General features: G+C 45.2%; 1 protein-coding gene and 1 pseudogene across 1 annotated transcript in view; one reads left to right on the plus strand and one right to left on the minus strand.

The window, feature by feature from the left end:
• Positions 1–16194, minus strand: part of LOC135218581 (isobutyryl-CoA dehydrogenase, mitochondrial-like) — a 98749-nt pseudogene extending 82555 nt beyond the window's left edge.
• Positions 1–18145, plus strand: part of LOC135218345 (ADP-ribosylation factor-like protein 2) — a 173034-nt gene that overhangs the window by 120846 nt on the left and 34043 nt on the right. The gene's annotated exons all lie outside the window — the stretch shown is intronic.

An 18145-nucleotide genomic window follows, 5' to 3' on the forward strand; every position in this document is an offset into this window, starting at 1 on the left:
TGACTTCGATGTTTCAAAGGAGCAGATGAGATCGTTGCAAATTCTTTATTATTCGTCAAATCTAAGGCCCCTGTTTCTAAAGACTGACGAAAGCATACTTCTGTATCCTTTTAAAACAAAAAAAAAATTGTTTTGGGTACAGGGAAGAGAATTGTGGACTTTTCCCTTCTAGGAAAAGGAAAAAAGGGAAATCCGCAATTTCGGTTAAGAGTATTGGTTAAGAGGACAGCTTCTTCGACCTGCACCAGTTTCTGAAAACCTTCCCACTTCGATTGGTACAACGCCTAGTAGATGATTTCTTGGCGGGGGGCGGGCTAGCAATTGCGCTTGCCGCCTTGCGAGAAAACCTCTCGCTCTGACAAGTCTTTCGATAGTCGGAAGGCAGTCAGAGCAAGAGCGGGTAGATTTGATGGTACCTCTTGAAGTGGGGTTGTTTGAGCAGATCTATCCTGTTTGGAAGAGATCTGGGGAAGTCCACTGTCCACTCCATCACCTCCGTGAACCAAATCGGGATGGCCAATATGGGGCTATCAGAGTCATTCTGGTTTCCCTTCGAGGCTTTTCACAAACTTTCTGACTACTTCCCCCAGAATCTTGAATGGGGGAAAAGCGTACACGTCTAGCCCTGACCAGTCCCCGGAGAAAAGGCGTCTATTGCATAAGCCCTGGGATCTTCTACCAGGGCGCAAATGTATCTATCCTTTTGGAGAGAAACGTGGCGAATAGATCTATCTGCGGTTTCCCCCAAAGATACCAAAGGGTCTGAACAGGACTTCGAGTGGAGGGTCCATTCTGTAGGAAGGACCTGGAACCTCCTGCTCAGTCTGTCCGCTCTCACGTTCCTCGCCCCTTGAACAAATCTCGTTAGAAGAAACCACGTTCCTTTGATTTGCCCAAATCAGCAGATCTCTTGCCAGTTTTCGGACGGGCCGATAGAGTTGATTGTTCCGTATTAGGGAACGAGGAGAGTGAGTTCCTTGTTTCTTGACATAAGCCAGAGGCGGTCGTATTGTCGGGAGTTTATCTGTATTACTTTGTCTCTGACTATCTGCTCGAAGCTCCTTAGCGCGAGGTGAATCGCAAAGAGCTCCTTGCAATTTATGTGCCATGACACCTGCTCTTCCGACCAGGTGCCTGACACTTCTTTGGACCCTAAAGTCGCACCCCAAAACCTGTCTTCCGACGCGTCTGAGAACAATGTCAGGTTTGGGTTCCGTACTTCTAAGGATACTCCTTTGTTTTCTTCTAAGGGGGTCAACACCACCCTAATTGTTGCTTTACTTCTAAGAGATTGGAAACGTGTCCGATAGCTGTCCTGTCTTCCAACTCCAACTGATTCCTTCAGGAAGAACTGAAGCGGACGGAGATGTAGTCTTCCTAGAGGAAAGAACTGTTCGAGCGAGGAAAGGGTCCCCAGAAGGCTCAACAACCATTCCCTCGCTGAAGTACGCTCTTTCTCTAAGAAGTTCAATACTGTGGCACAGCCTTTTCCTTACTCTCTCTTGAGAAGGAAATACTCAAAAACCCCGGAGAATCCATCTGAATCCCCAGATAGACTACGTTCTGGCTGGGGACCATCTGAGATTTCTCGAGGAGTTCACGATTAATCCTAATGTCTTTGTCAATTCCAGGATTGTTGACAGGTCCTCCAAAACACTGCTTTTGAGACCTGGCCCTGATGAGCCAGTCGTCCAGGTATAGGGAGACGTTTATCCCTTTCATGTGAAGGTGTTTTGACACGTTTTTCATCAAGTCTGTAAAGACTTGGGGAGCCGTAGAAAGGCCGAAACACAGGGCCCTGAACTGATAGATCCTTCCCTCTAACATGAAACGAAGGTACTTCCTCGACGAATGGTGAATCGGGACGAGGAAATATGCGTCTTGAAGATCTAGGGACGCCATCCAATCTCCTTGATGGAGAGCTGCAAGTACTGAGGCAGACTTTTCCATGCTGAAACTTCTGTTGTTGTACGAATTTGTTAAGCGAACTTACAAATCCAGTACCGGTCTCCATCCCCCCCGAGGCTTTCGCTACGAGAAACAAGCGATTGTAAAACCCCGGGGAGCTTTGATCTAGTACCAGCTCTATTGCTCTTTTGTCCCACATCTGTTCCACCATTTGACGAAGAGTATCCAACAGAACAGGGTCCCTGTATCTGGCTGACAGTTCCCTCAGTGATGTTGTCAAGGGTGGCCGGTCCTTGAATGGGATATAATACCCTTCTTGATTATTGACATTGAACCAAGGATCGGATCCTATGTCTTCCCGCCTGCTCCCGCAAAGAACTGTAACCTGGCTCCTACAGGTGTCTGGAGGAAAGATTTCTCATTTTCCCTCTTAAAGGGACGGAAGGCAGATCTTCCCCTTTTTTTCCGTTGACTTTCTTCTGACGATGGATCTAGCCTGAGGGCCTCCTCGAAAGGGCTGCTGTTGTTGAGCTGGCCTAGAGGCTTTCTTTTCTCACTGGCCACAGGTCTATTTTTCCTTGAGGATTGCCTTAAAAGATCTTGAGTGGCTTTCTCAGTTAGCGAATGGGCAATGTCTCTCACCAACTGAGAAGGAAATGAAATGTTCAGAGAGAGGCGCATACAGCAAAGTGGATCTCTGCGAAGGCGAGACGGCCTTTAGTGAGAAAGGCACTATGAACCGCTCTCTTCTTTAGTATTCCCGCACCGAAGAGGGAGCACACTTCCGCCAATCCATCTTGAACGCCTTATCGATGCATGTAAGGATGCTATGTAAGGTTTCAGGGCTTAGTTGTTCTTTTTCATGGGACTTCTTAGCAATAACCCCAAGGGACCAATCTAGGAAGTTAAATACTTCTAAGGTATGAAAAATGACATTTTTATAATAATATAAAGTTTCACTTATACTAACCCGGTGGTTACATATAGCTGTCGTCTCCTGACGTCACGGCAGAATTTGAAATTCGCGGTAGCGCTAATGTTTGACAGGTGATCCCTCTACTCCCGCCCTCTACCGGGTACCGGGAACCATTCCAACCATAAATCAGAAGTTTCATGCCTACCTGTCCCATATGAGAGGGAGGAGGGGCGGGCTTCGTTATGTAACCACCGGGTAAGTATCAAGTGAAACTTTATATTATTATAAAAATGTCATTTTCACTTATATAACTTACCCGGTGGTTTACATATAGCTGATTGACACATTTAGGTGGTGGGACAATGGCAGCTAAATAACAACTGTTGGAATTATCCGAAGATATAGGTTCCTTACCTTTAAAGACCGCGACGCAGTGGTTACTGCCTCTGTAGTCTGCTGGGCCTTTATTGTTACCGACAGGATATATGGATCCGTGCGTCGGACACAATAATAAGTACTTGCCGTTGAGGACGTGACCGTAACGGACAAGACTATAATGCCCCTGCTCAGGGCGCAGTACAAATCACCACAAAATACAATGAAAACGAGGGATCACCACAACCGTTTAAGAAATACACCAGACATTAAAAGACTGAAAGATACTCAAAAAACTCCCTGTATCTTCACGGGGACTTAACCTTAAAAAAATACAAAAAAAACAAAAAAAAAAAAAACATAATCAAGTGGAAAAAGTTAGTGAGGATGGGATACATCCTTCTCTCCCTCACCCAATACCGTGTCGTCATCACAATGAATGGCCCCAGTGTACTGCAATTTTCATATGTGGTTTGCAATCTGTCAGATAATGAGATACGAAGACAGAATTGCTTCTCCAATATGTAGATTTAATGTCTTCAAAGACAGATTACGTCTAAAGGCCATAGACGTAGACACTGCTCTAATTTCATGAGCTTTGACTTTAAACACTTTGATATCTGAGTCCTGACATTGTCCGTGTGCCTCAGAAATCAAATTCCTTAAAAAGAAGGAAAGCGCATTTTTAGAAAGAGGACGAGAAGGATCTTTCACTGAACACCACAGGTTATCACTCTTACCTCTTATTACCTTGGGTCCTTTGCACATAATGTCTAAGTGCTATCACTGGACAGAGAAGACATTCTGGCTCATTAGGCCCCATAACTCCGAAATGTTCTTTATAGAGAAAGAACGAGGCCAAGGACGTGAGGGATTTTCATTCTTAGCCAAAAACCCCAGCATTGATGAGCAAATGGCATTGCCCTTAGCGAATCCAACTCTCTTATCAATAGCATGCAGCTCACTGATTTCTTCTAGCTGATGCTAAAAGCACAAAGAAAAAAGGGTCTTCCTGGTCAGATCTCTAAAGAACTAGAGGAGATCGGTTCGAATCTATCTGACATCAGCATTTAAGAAACTACATCCAGGTTCCAAGCTACTGTTCTTGACTCCTTGTCTTGTCGTATCAAAGGAACGAATCAGGTCTGAGAGGTCTTGATTGATTAGAAATGTCTAATCCTCGATGTCTGACACAGAAGACAAACATAGCTCTATAAACCCCTAATCGTCTGGGTAGAAAGCTTCTTCTTCTCACGAAGAAAAAGAAGGAAGTTAGCTAACTGAGCTATAGAGGTCTTAGAAGACTAAATTCCTTCTTCTTTGCACCAAGCTCTGAATTGGACCCACTTAGCTTGGTACACTCGATCAGAGGATTCTCTTCTGGGTCTAGCAATAGCCCTTGAAGCTCTCTTTGAAAATCCTCTCTTTCTGAGGAGATGCTCGACAGTCTGAAGGCGACTAGTCGAAGAGCGGACCAAGTTGTGATGGAACCTCAGAAAGTGGGGCTGTCTGAGTAGATCCTTCCTTAACGGTAACTCTCTCGGAAAGTCGTCAACAGCAGTAGTAGATCCGGAAACCATTCCCTGGGCCGGCCAAAAGGGGGCTATCAGAAGTCATCCTGACATTCTGATGACCTCTGAACTTTGCCAGAAAACTAATCTTAGGCATTTTGAAAGGTGGAAAAGGCATACAGATCCAGATTTGGACCAGTCCCAGAAGCATGCATCCACTGTAAACGCCTCCTCGTCTGGAACTGGGGAGCAATACAGTGGTAGACGAGCTGTCTTGTTGTGGCGAAGAGATCCAACTGAGGATCATCCCCAAATCCCCCAAAGCTTCTTGCATATTTGAGGATGTAACGTCCACTCTGTGGAGAGGACTTGTCCTCTCCTGCTGAGAATGTCCGCCTTTACATTCTTCGAGCCTTGAATAAATCTTGTGCTCAAGACAAACCTTGTTCTCTTTCGCCAAATGAGTAGGTCTCTCGCCGCCTCGCACAGAGAGAACGAGTGTCCCCCCCTGTTTTTTTATGTAAGAGAGAGCCGTGGTGTTGTCTGCTTGAACCAGCACTACTTTCCCTCTTACCTCTGTCTTGAAGTGCATTAGAGCCACATGAATCGCCTTCAACTCTTTTAGATTTATGTGCCAGCTTCTCTGATGAATCTGCCAAAGTCCCGACACTTCCTTTCTCCCCAGAGTAGCTCCCCACCCTTTGTCCGATGCGTCTGACAAAAGCGTAAGGTTGGGGCTCAACTGGCTTAGAGACAAGCCTTCCTCTAGCCTTCCTTCTGATTTCCACCAAAGTAGGTCCTGTTTGATTCCTTCCGAGATGGGGAACACGAAGGAGTCTGGGAACTTCTTTCCTTTGCCACTTCTGCTTCAAGTAAAATTGAAGTGGTCTCATGTTGAGCCTGCCCAGACTTACAAATTGCTCTATTGAAGCCAAGGTTCCTAAAAGGCTCATCCACTGATTCGCCGAGCAAGTTTGTCTGACTAGCAAATTCGTCTATTTTGTTCAGGCAAGAGTCGATCCTTTGGCGAGACGGAAAAAGCCTGAAAAAAGAAAAACTGAATTCAGTCTCCACTCCTAAATAAACTATCTCCTGAGAAGGAGTGAGACATGACTTTTCCTTGTTTACTAACAAACCTAGGCTTTCCGTCATCCTTAAAGTCTTTTGTAGGGTCCTCCACACACTTCTGTCTGGACCTTGCCCTGAGAAGCCAATCGTCTAGATACATGGATATTCGTATCCCGTCTAGATGAAGCCGCTTTGCTACTGACGACAGAACTCTGGTGAACACTTGTGGAGCTGTCGACAGGCCGAAGCAGAGGGCCCTGAACTGATAAATGCGGCCCTGGAACACGAATCTCAGGAATTCTTCTCGATTCCGAATGAATCGGAATATGAAAATAAGCGTCCGAAGGTCTATGGAAACCATCCAATCTCCAGGATGCAAGAACGCTTGGCTAATACCGATTGTGTCGTTTCCATAGAAAACTTCGTCTTCAGGACAAAGACGTTCAGGGCACTGACGTCCAACACCGGTCTCCAACCCCCCGTGGCCTTCTTTACCAGGAAAAGGCGATTGTAAAATCCTGGTTCCTGCGGAGAGTCCACTAACTCTATGGCCCTCTTTGCCAATAAGGCGAGAAACTTCTTGATGGAGGGCAGCAAATTTTTCGGAGTTCTCCGAGTAGGCTGACAAATTCACAGGAAATTCTGTGGAGAGGGGGGTGCTTGATGAACGGAATGGTGTATCCTTCCTTCAGGACCTGGACCGTCCAAGGATCCGCTCCGAGATGAAACCAGGTCTGCCAGAAAAGGTGTAATCTGGCTCCTACTGCTGTGGAGGACTACGGGCCTACTTCTTGATGGAAGAGGGAGTGGTTTTTAGAAGAGGCTCTACCTCTCCCACGAAACCTGGAGGAAGATCGAACGGGAGCTCTCCCTCGAAATGGTTTAGGAAGCTTCCGTGGAGGGAGCACTCCGGAGAAGCAGAAGAACCGGAGCTATCTTCCTGGGCTTCTCACTGACTGTGATAACAGATCCTGGGTCGCTTTCTGTGTTAAAGATTGAGCGATCTCGCTCACAATCTCTTGCGGAAATAGGTGTTTTCTTGTCCAAAGGAGAGAAGAGCAAGGCAGACTTCTGGTTCGATGAAACCCCTTTCGACAAGAAGGAGCACCAAGCTGTCTCTTCTTCAACACTCCAGAGGCGAAAATGGCAGCGAGCTCCGAAGCTCCATCACAGATGCCTTTTATCGAAAATGCAATCCAGTACCGAGGCAAAATCCTTCAACTGCTCCTCCGAAAGTCCAAATGACTTGACTTTCCTGGCCAGCGAAGCAATTGCCCAATCCAGGAAGCTAACAACTTCGAAAACACGGAAAACACTCTTGCAAAGATGCTCCAGTTCATTTGTTGAAAAGAAAATCTTAGCAGTATTAAGGGCTGCTCTGCGGGAAGAGTCCACGAGACTAGAAAAGTCTCCCTGAGCGGAGGCAGTCACACCCAGGGAAAAAACTTCTCCAGTGTCATACCAGACACGGCTCCTCGACGAAAGTTCGAAGGGGGGGGAAGACAAAAAACATTTTTCCCCTGTTCCCTCTTCTCCAAAAGCCAAGCGTTAACTTTCTTGATAGCTTTCTTAGCCGAAATCGAGGGGACGAGACCGCATTGTGAACGAGGACGATGGAGTCCAGGCTTACTGTCCTTTTTCCACTGCGAACTAGGAGAAACTGGAACGGAAGGCGCAAAAGAATCTCCAAAAGTGTCAACGAGGATCGTAAAAGGAGTTTATTTTACCCCGACCAAATGCTTGTCTTTTTCTGTAAGTCCTTCTCTTTCTTCCCTCCAATCCGAAGCTTCCTTCGACGAAAACTGGCGAACATTCCATCGGAAGAGGAATCCTGTTCGGCGAAGTCACACCCTGACGCGTCCGAGGAGGGTGTGAGAAAGCAGGTGGAGACGTCTGAGCCTGTACTGAGACGTATCCCGGGGCGGGCGGCTGAGCTGGCGGTTGCTTTTGGCGGCTGAGCTGGCGCCGCGCTGGTGGCTGAGCTGGCGGCTGAGATAGGTGGCGCTCGAGCGAGAGCCTGACGTGGCGCCATAGACGGAGTCAGGAAAGGAGTCCGATCAGGCGCCTGAAGTTGGCGTCTGAAGAGGAGTCACATGGAGAGTCTGAGCCTGAAGAGGCGACTGCAAAGGAGCCTGCGAAGAGGACTGCACAGTAGTCTGCGGAAGATGTAAGGCGGTCGGGAGCGCATTCGGGGACGAAAGAGACTTGCCAAAAAGCTCCAAGATACTGCCTAACTTGGCATTCATCTGTTCAAACACCGAAGGTTGAAGATCCACCGACGTAGAAGGGTGCGGAGGTGTAGAAGGATGATCCACAAACACGTCTGGAGCCGCAGGAGTTATCGCTTGAAAGGAGGCTCTGGAGAGGCTCCGAAGGAGTGTGCGTGTTCGCTTCTCCACTTCTATGAGAGAAGGGCGATAAATCGAAACCGCCGGAGAAAAAGCTTCAGGCTCCTCCCAAAAACTACAAGAAGGTTCGGCAGCCGCCACCTTCTTGGGAACCGCAGCAGGCGAAACATCGCGCGACCTTTTCAGCGGTCTAGAAGTCTTATTACGCCAACCTCTATAAGGAGGGAAACATAGCTGAAAAAAACTAGAGTTCCATCTTGCCCACCCCCCGGAAAAAAAAAAAACACTTTCCTCGCAACACCTTTCCAATGGTGAGCGACAGCATCCTGGGATACGGCTACAGGATTGCTTGAGGGGGCGGCTGCTCAGGAGCAGGTCCCGCTCGCCTCCCTTCGGTTTTCGCATGCCTCCTCCCATGGATCTGGGGAGTTTGACAGGGGCCTAGACTAGGAGAACGAACGGGCCGAACAACCACCTCCTCCACTACACTTGCACTAAGTAATTTATCACACTTAACTACCACTTCTTGCACTGTCTCGCCCATTTTCTGCATAGTGTGAGAAAGAGACAAATTTCGAGTCCATATCGGCTCCTAATACTGACACGGATCGGGATCGGGAGATACAGATTCGAGGGCAGGAGCAACCACTACGGGGTTAATAGGAACAGGATTAATAGAATTCAGAGGAATATCCTGGCTACTCACTAACTTAAAAGAAGATCTCTGTGAAGCCTTTTCTGATTCTATCTTTTCTAACTTTCTCATATACTTTCCCAGTGCCTTCCACTCCTGAGATGTTAGAGACTTACATTCTTCACACGTATTCTCAAAAGAACATTCACGTCCCCTACAACTAACATCAAGTAGAAATGAGGATCAAGTGCAAGCTGTTTAAGAAGTTCTAGTCTTACACCCACTACTACACACCCTATACTGAACAGAGCCGGTGTCAGACATCGTGAAGAATTCAAACTATTCCTAAAAGGACAACAATATCAAAACCAAAATAACTATAGCGCTAGCAAAAGATCAGTAAACTCAAGGTACATCACCAAAAGGAGAAAACCAAGATGATCAAATCCAAATTCCAACCAGCAGAGGGAAAACAAAACCGTTGTTCACCGGTTTCCGACGGCAGGAAACTTCTGATTTATGGTTGGAATGGTTCCCGGTACCCGGTAGAGGGCGGGAGTAGAGGGATCACCTGTCAAACCATTAGCGCTACCGCGAATTTCAAATTCTGCCGTGACGTCAGGAGACACAGCTATATGTAACCACCGGGTAAGTTATATAAGTGAAAAGTCCCTTGAGGAGATGGTCCATTTCCGAAAGACCCCATGTTTGCTTCGCTGAATTTTAAGCATGTCTCCTCGACGAGTCTACGACTGGAGAAGTCCGATTCAGCTGAAACGGGCAGAGACAATCCATATTTTTCTCCCGTTTTTTCCCCGTACCCATATGCCTCTCCTACCCCTTAGTTTAGCAGAGGCATGCAAAGATCGTCCTTCCTAACTCCTTTGTCTTGATCAGGAGTCAAGAGATTGTTAAGGCCCTTTTCATGGAATATGGCCGGCTTCATTTTCAGGAAAGATGAAGACTTGTGCGCCTTCGTACTTGAAAATAGAGAGCGCAGAGAAGGAGGAGCGGCTGGAGTCAATGCATCTCCATATTCTTCTAAGAGCAGAGCAGAAAGAACTTTGTAATTCGAAAGCCCTTCTCTGTTAGTAACTTCGTCCTCCGAGACGTCATCTAATTAATAGGCTCGGAAGGTAGGAAGGCTCCCTTCCCTTCCCCCTCTGTCTCCTCTCTTGATTCCTTCCTTTCCGAAGAAGAAGCACTTCTATTAGGAGAGGGGCTAGGATAACTCTCCTCCGTACGTTTATCCTTAGGCGAGTCACGTATAACTGTTTTACGCCTGTTAGACTCCTGTCGGGTATCAAAGCTCTTCATGAGGAGAATGCGCCTGGCGTTTAGCAGGAGTATCTCGCTGAGAATACTCCTGGAGCCTGGTAGGAGTATCCTGTTTGGAATACTCCTGGCGCCTGACAGTCGTAACACTCTTCGAATACTCCTGCCGTCTGGTAGGCGCATCTCGCTCCAAATACTCCTGGCGCCTGTTAGGAGTATTAAGCTCAGAATACTCCTGGTGCTTGGTAGGCACATCGCACTTCGAATACTCCTGGCGCCTGGTAGGAGTAAAAAGTCTAGAATACTCCTGGCCGCCTGGGAGGAGTATCGAGGTCAGAGTACTCAAGGCGCCTGGCAGGAGTATCTCTTCCCGAATACTCCTGACCTATGGAAGGCGCATCTAGTTCCGAATACTCCTGTGGCTTGGTAGGAGGTATCGCTCATGGAATGCGCCTTTCGAATGGCAAGTATATTGCGCTTAGCGGCGCTTTACTCCTATCAGGAGTTCTCTCTTCTCCAGTTGGCTCTTGTTGCCTTGGATGAAGATCTGGGCCTAGAACGATCTACAGTAAAGTCAGGCTCTTTGTGCTACTTGGCACCTGGCTCCTAGTTGGCGCCAGACGCTTGGCAGGAGTTTTTTAACTTCCTTTCCCACGTCTCGCCTGCCTAACGCACCGCTCCCCCCAGAGATGGCCGCTTGTTGCGACAACTCCCCTGGAGGGTTCGTCGCGCACGACAGGAGATCGGTATTTGGATCTCTTAATCGGAAGCCTGTCATCCTTTTTTTACGAGTAGGCTCTTTAGAAAGTACTCCTACCAAAGACCGCTAATTGCTCCTGCACATCATCAAAATTTTTCCTGGTCGAAGGCTCATTCGAATCGAAGGAGATCTGGAAGGCGCTCGAGAGTCTTTTAACATTCCAAGGATCTAACTCCTTTCTAGCTTTCTTGATTACCGAAGGCGCATCCTCTTCAGAGAAGTGCTCGGGGCTAGAATTGAGCTCAGGTTCTTTCCAATTACTTTTTCAGCGGACGTGGAAAAGCTTCGATTCCTTCCATCCTCTTTCTCGGAGAAGGCGAACTAGATGATGAAAAGCACTCACGAAGGACGCTTTTCCTATAGCTGTCCTGGCAGTCTGAGATGTGTAAGATTCTGCCGAAGGGACGCCTGATCGTTGGGGATTCTCCACGACCCCCGTAAGGCTTTCGACTTTCCTCCTCTCGGCCATGGAGCTTGGAAGAGGAGGTTCCTGAGGACCTGGGGGGAGCGTCGCAGAGACGAACCAGACGCCCCCTCCACTACACTGGGAACACTAACATCACTCGAGAAACCACATTCACTTCTCTTACCTTCCAATGCTTCCATTTTTCTTGCATTTTTTGAAGGGAAGCTCTGAGTTCCGCCATTTCTGAGGCGGAATCAGAGGGATTAACTTGTGAACGGGCTGAAATAGAATGGGCATAATTATGAGAAGAAGAAGAAGCTACAGAACTACTAGACATTTTCCGGCTTTTGTAAGCCGCCTTCCTCTCTCTATCTTTCTCTAACTTCTTCAAGTAAGAATTCAGATTCTTCCATTCTTGCGCACTCAATCTCTCACACTCGTTACACGTATTCTCATTGAGCATTCAACCCTTCTACAACCACTGCATGTAGTGTGAGGATCTACCGAAGCTTTCGGAATCCTCACCTTACAGCCCTCATTCACACACACTCTGAAGCTAACACTAGAATCAGACATATTCACGAAAATCCAAAGCGAAGTCCAAAAAACAGTCAACGATAGCGAATGCCAAACAACGATCCAAGTACGTCACCAAAAATCAGTCGAAAGATGATCAAAAGCGTTGTGAAAAAAGAAATTCCAGTCAGGAGGAAGTAACAACAATGTATACTACCGGCGACAGAGAGAATCTGATTAGAAAACGGGAATGGTTCCTGATCCTGCCACCCAGAGCAGGGCGGTAGATCACCTGACCTACCTGTAGTGAGTGCCGCGAAATTTGAATTTCTGTCGGGGACGACGGAGTCGATAGCTATGTATATATCTGACAGGTAAGTTGAATGTATGAAAACAGGTGTTTTCAGCACCGGCGACAGAAAAATTAAGAATAGAAAATGGGAATGGTTCCTGATACCCGCCTCCAGCGGCGGGAAATGGGTACTAACCACCTGGCCGACCACTGCGTGTGTCGGAAGTTTTTTAAATTCTGTCGGACTTCAGAAAATACAGCTATATATATATCTGACAGGTAAGTTTCATGAACAAATATATATAAAAGATAAAATATACATATTTTTAAACATTCTGGTATCCTCAACCAACACCACACACACACACGGAAATTCCTAGGGGGGCCAATCCTACTTTGCAGATCACTGTACTCTGAGCAGGTCTGCAGCACTGTCTTCTGGTAATGAAGAAAATCTGTGAACTTTCCTGGTTAATGTTCCCACAGACCAATCGAAGAAGCTCAAAACCTCAAATATCTTAAAAAGGTCCTTGAGCAAATGATCTACCTATCATTTTAGCAGAGGAGAAGGTGGACCTACAAACTACACTGAGTTGATGAGCCCAGAAAAGTCCCCTTGGGAGAAGGCAGCCACTCCTAAGGAAGGGGCTTTTCCTGTAATGTACGACAGATACCTTCTGCATGAGAGATGAGAGGGTGGAATACTAAAGGAGGCCTTGCCCTGTTTTCTCTTATCAGAAAGCCAACCTTCCACTTCACACAAAGTCTTTGAAGAGGATGAGAGAACCAATTTTAGATAGTCTGGCTGAATCCGCTGGCTGACTGCTCATCATGAAGAATGAAGCCGGAGAAACAGGAACTGTTGGAAAGAAGAAATCAGAGAAGTTCAGTAACAAATACCTAAGCATGGATGTTTAGACTGATGGCGCAGAGTCCTGGCCTAGATCTTCCTCATCCAAAGAAATCAGGGACAAGGAAGGATTCGTATGAGCTTTAACTGACGAGAAGTCTTCTGAAGGGATCCCAAAATGCTAACTGATGCTGGACAGGAACTAATGAAGGGCTTCCGTTCCACTGAAGTTGGAAGACCCGTACCGGGTAATGGATTAGAAGACAAGAGCGCTGGAGCTGGCACCGGGCACTTGGTTAAGGAAGATGCCAAACTGACATACCTTACAGACCTTACAGACCTTACATTTTGTTCGGGTTGCCCCAGGTCCCTAAGTGTGAGGCACCTCTAATGTCTACCAAAGAGTTGCTGGCACCAGGCAATCAACTGATACATACTGGGCACTTGGGTGCCAGAGGTTGCTCGGAGAATGCGGGGGCACTCAGGGCTAATAGGCAATTGGGCTCTACTGGGCACCTGATCAAGGGTGTGTGGGCACTTGCGAGAGGAAGGGCACTTGGAAGACAACAACAAGCAGTTATAAGATGAAGATGAGCGCCTCAGTGCCAAACACTAGCGCTCAGTCGAAGAAAAGCATTCAGGGCTGTTCCAATTGCTGCAAGAATGTTGAGGGCTATAGGAAGGTTCTCTGAACCTTTTGCTGGCTAGCGGGGGAGATTGGTACCTGTTCATCAAACGTCTCTTGAGGGGGCGAGACTCATTCGAGAAGTGGCACTGGTGCTTCCTACTAGGACTGGAATCTCCAGATCTTGAGGAGAGGTAATGCACATCCAAGATGCCTTTCCAATGGCTGTCTTTTGTCGCAACCTGGGACGCAACAGGGTATGACCCCACCAACCTCCCTTGGGCTTTCAGTATGCCTCCTCTAGGATCAGGGAGTATGGTATGTGGACCTTTGCCTAAGAGTGTTGGTGGGATGGGCAGCCACCTTCCCCTTCACTATTCACTTCACTCTATTTGTCCATAAGGACACGCACTAATTCCCCTAATTGGGCCACTGTATATTTACAGCAAGACCAAACCTTATGGTCAAACTTGGACTTGAGGCTGGTGAAGCAATTGGGTTCGGAAGCTCAAGGGCTACGTGAAGGAGTAGGTGGTATCTGAGGAGAGCTGGACATGGGAGAGACTAAGTGACCAGGAGAAGAGACAACAGTTTACATCTACACTACTGCTCTGAAGTCTTGCAGAGCTAGTTCCTTTGCTTTCTAGTTGCCTTGCAGATTCACATAACTGTGTGGCCTTTTCTCAAATCATATAAAGTCTTAGGAAGCCCTTTTTATAGCAATTCTGCACCTGTAGAAAAGTAATTACTGCCATACAAGAGATAAGAATTTTGCACATGATTCATTGTTTTTGAACCTGCTGCACAGATTGACATATCCTTTTTATATGTACTTCTGTCAAATTATTGGTACCTTAATGGCATGCAACCTCAGCATGGCCTCACAGTTATCGTAAGAAGAATTTCTAGCAATTTAATCAGGTAGCAATTTTTAAGCAGCATGACTGAATTCAAGATTTTATAGCTTTATCATATTGAATTCTCAAGAACCAGAAACAATACTGATCATTGTGTAGGACAAACACATTACCGAGACTAAATGCCCAGACAAAGCTGCTAGTAATGTCCAAAAGCTCACAGATCCAGTTCTTTTATGAACTGTAACATAAAAAATTCACAATTTTTAATATTGTGGAAACATTTACGCTAATACTATATAAAAAACATTATTTTAAGTATTATTTACCTTGTGATCTTTAGTTTCTTCTACATTCCCAACTTTGTTCAATGGCTGCAGCTTTACCATTTTACATTTTTCTCAACAATAGACAATGTTTTCTGCTGTTTGCAAACATGGGAGTGTGAACTTTTGTAAGTTTTTAATTTGACCATACAGTATACCATATACTACTGGTTAGAAAGAACATAATGTACATATATGTATTTGTACTGAACTATTTTAATTTTAATTAGAACATTTCTACCCTCTGCCATTCATTTCCAGGTTTATGCAAATAGTTGCAATCTTCCAAAGAACAACTATTATTTTGTGATTGACCATTCTGGAAGTAATAATCCACATGATCAAATCAGCAATTTTAGTTTTTTAATATCCTTCAAATAACTTTTTTTTTGTTTATCATAGTACATGAAACATTTGAATAACTCATCTGTCTAGCTGAAGGACAATTTCTCTCTTCTTTTCATTGCCCATAAAATCCACAGGCCACCACATCTCCCACTTAATAAAAGGGAAAATGTAACCACCTGATTATAGGTTTGGAAACTTTCTTTTTCTATAGCACCTCCATGCTTTGAAATATTCTCCCAGGTCTGGGTTGACCTTGTAACCAACAGCTTTCAAACATGAAACAGTTGATATATTACTTCCTTCAGGTGTGGGCAAGACAAGGACATTAGAATGATTATTCCATCAACCTATGAATAATATAGCTACACTTAAACACTACCAAGCATGTGTCAACTTTTCCTATCAATATATTTTAATGTTATCCTTATAATTTAAAATTTCAATTTAATTATTTCATCACTGACATTAAATGATTTAAAGTTTTCCTTAAAGTGAAAGAAAATTTCCTAAATTAATTACATCCAAACAAATAAATTCCAGAAACACTAACCTTTTCATCCCATTCTGCCATATGAGGTAACATTTCATTTAGAGCAAAATCTGTTGCTAACTTCTGGATGGCACATTGTTCTTCTGTCAGCCCATGTGATGCTGGAAAGATTAAGTAAGAATAATATACTATAAAAAATGTAGTACTTTTTATTATAAATAATTCTTGCAGATAAAAACAACTATTCACTAGACCTTCGTGTATGATACAAATTCTTTTACGGGTGAGAGTTACCCTTCATCGGGAAGTACTGACCAAGAGTGTAAAGTGCCACAACCCTTTTACCCTTGGAGACACAAGGAGATCACTGGAGACCAAAATAATACCAGTGGTGATGACAGGACAACAAACTATTCTCCCATCATCATTTGTAAATCCTCACTGACATGGAAGAACTAACCCCCCCCCACACACACACAATAAAGCTTTGTGTTATTCCTCTACATAATTTATCACAATTTTTAAGAGTTAATTGCATTTTTCTCAACTATACAACCCTGAGGTCCTTTACATTAAGAATTATCTTCAGCAAAGCTGGAAACGGCTCCTAGACTTTTATAGCAAGGTAGTTTGGTAGTTGAACTACCGCCTAGGTAGAGGGGGAGCTCCGCTCACCTGGGTGTATGCATACCACTTTGCTTTCGGCCGTCATTGAGTTCACACGTGTGTTACATTGCTCTCTGCTCTACTGTAATTAGCTTTTTTCCCCTACTGCATATTTAGTGAGACTGTTCCTTTTTGTTTTATATTATTCAGAGCATTGTGTATGTTTGCTGTTGTTACTGATAAATTGCAACATGCAAACCCATGATTTTACTGAGCTGGCATCTAAAGCCTCCCTCCCCAAGTGCGTGTGCCCTGGGGTTGGAGGCAAGAGATTGTCTGTGGATGTCAATCTGCATGCTCTCTGCACATCTTGCCGAGGGCAGGACTGCAGCCTGGACCTAACTTGTAGTGAATGTGTTTCATGGTCCTCTGCACAGTGGGTGAGGTTTGCTGGGAGGAAACGTTATAGGAGGAAGGGCACCAGGGCATCATCGGAGGTTTTGACGACCCTTCTGTCTCCTTCAGTGCCGAACCCTTCGTCCTCGTTTCTGCTGCACAGTGAGCTTCACTGCTCATATAACTCTTTCGTGGAGGAGGCATCCTCCTCTTCCTCCTCCTCTGAGTCGTCAAGCAGAGAGGATGGGGGAGGAGGCGGGGATTCGTGATGCCATTGATAAGGAGGCCTTGTATTGCTCAGAGGGAACTGGTTTTCCCTCGGAGCGACCAGTGGTCCCCTCCACTGATCTAATTATCCTGTTCTTTACAAATGATAAAAAATTACTTGCAATCTTGGGTGTGATCTTGGTCTAGACAAAGTGCCTAAAAACAAAGAATATCTCAAAACTGATAAACAGAAATTCCTGTCTGTTTGAATACTACTGTATAATTTCCACTAGTATCAAGATCTTCACCACAACAAAATTAAATAAGATACCTGCCTTCAGCTAACTCATGATGCCAAAACTTGGGTCTCCACCCCCTTCAAATGGGATTCACCCTGACTAATACAGTAACCCATAATTTAACCTAAACCTCAACAAGGATTCTTTCACCTCCCAGAGATCCATCTAACTTACCAAACAAGACTTAAGACACTGTGTCTTTCCCTAATGGGAGGATTGACTTAATCTTTTTTAAATGTACACCTTATATAAACGTTTAAGAAGAGGAAGGTCAAGGTCATGTGAACTATGCACAGCCTTGCCAGGTAGTCTGACACACACCAAGCTCTCCGAGACCAAAGGGTTGTATTGATCTCTTAGGTATAGACATTATTGTTTGTAACTGCTGGGAAAATGTCTACAACTGTACCACATTGTAGGGTACAAGAATATGGATATCACTTGATATATTAAGTGTTTACACTATTAAATTCAGCAAAAATTTCAAGAAAATAGCCTTTAAACCAAAATTATATCACTTGTAGGCCTATGGTCTCAAACAATGGACATGAACACTAAAACGCCTAAAAAAATAAAATCTGTTCCTGTTACACACCTGTCATTTTACATCTACCTAATCCTGAAGTCAGCAGCTCTCCAGACACAAACCAACGAGACATTGTTATCTATCACCTGACAGGTATCCTTCAGGGTAGCACTTCTAGGAAGCACCTCTGACGGTAATGGGAAGGAATCATTCCTCAAGTTGTCCAGATGTGCTAAAGAAAGCCCAGGATTAGGAGGAGAACCGCATATTTTGCATACTCATGAGTTTTGTCTTGAAATAATTTTATTCTTTTAAAATCTTACTTAACTTAGCCACATTAGTTTACTATACTTCTGCCTGAGCACCAATGGACCCTGAATACCAAAGGACATACACAATTAAGCAGCTTAAGCAAACCACAACCATCTGGGAAGAGCTTGGCATTTGCACCTGGGTCATCACTATCGGACAATGAGTGCTGATTACTCACATTCACATATACCCAAAACACCTCGCCCAAGCCATGGGAAATGAGCAGCAGAGCAAGTACTGAGGATGGAGCAGTTTATGAGGAAAAGAAGCTGAAAAGATTAGGCTGGCCAGAGT

Source organism: Macrobrachium nipponense, chromosome 9 (genome assembly GCF_015104395.2).
Source record: "Macrobrachium nipponense isolate FS-2020 chromosome 9, ASM1510439v2, whole genome shotgun sequence".
In the NCBI taxonomy this organism is placed as follows: Eukaryota; Metazoa; Arthropoda; class Malacostraca; order Decapoda; family Palaemonidae; genus Macrobrachium; species Macrobrachium nipponense.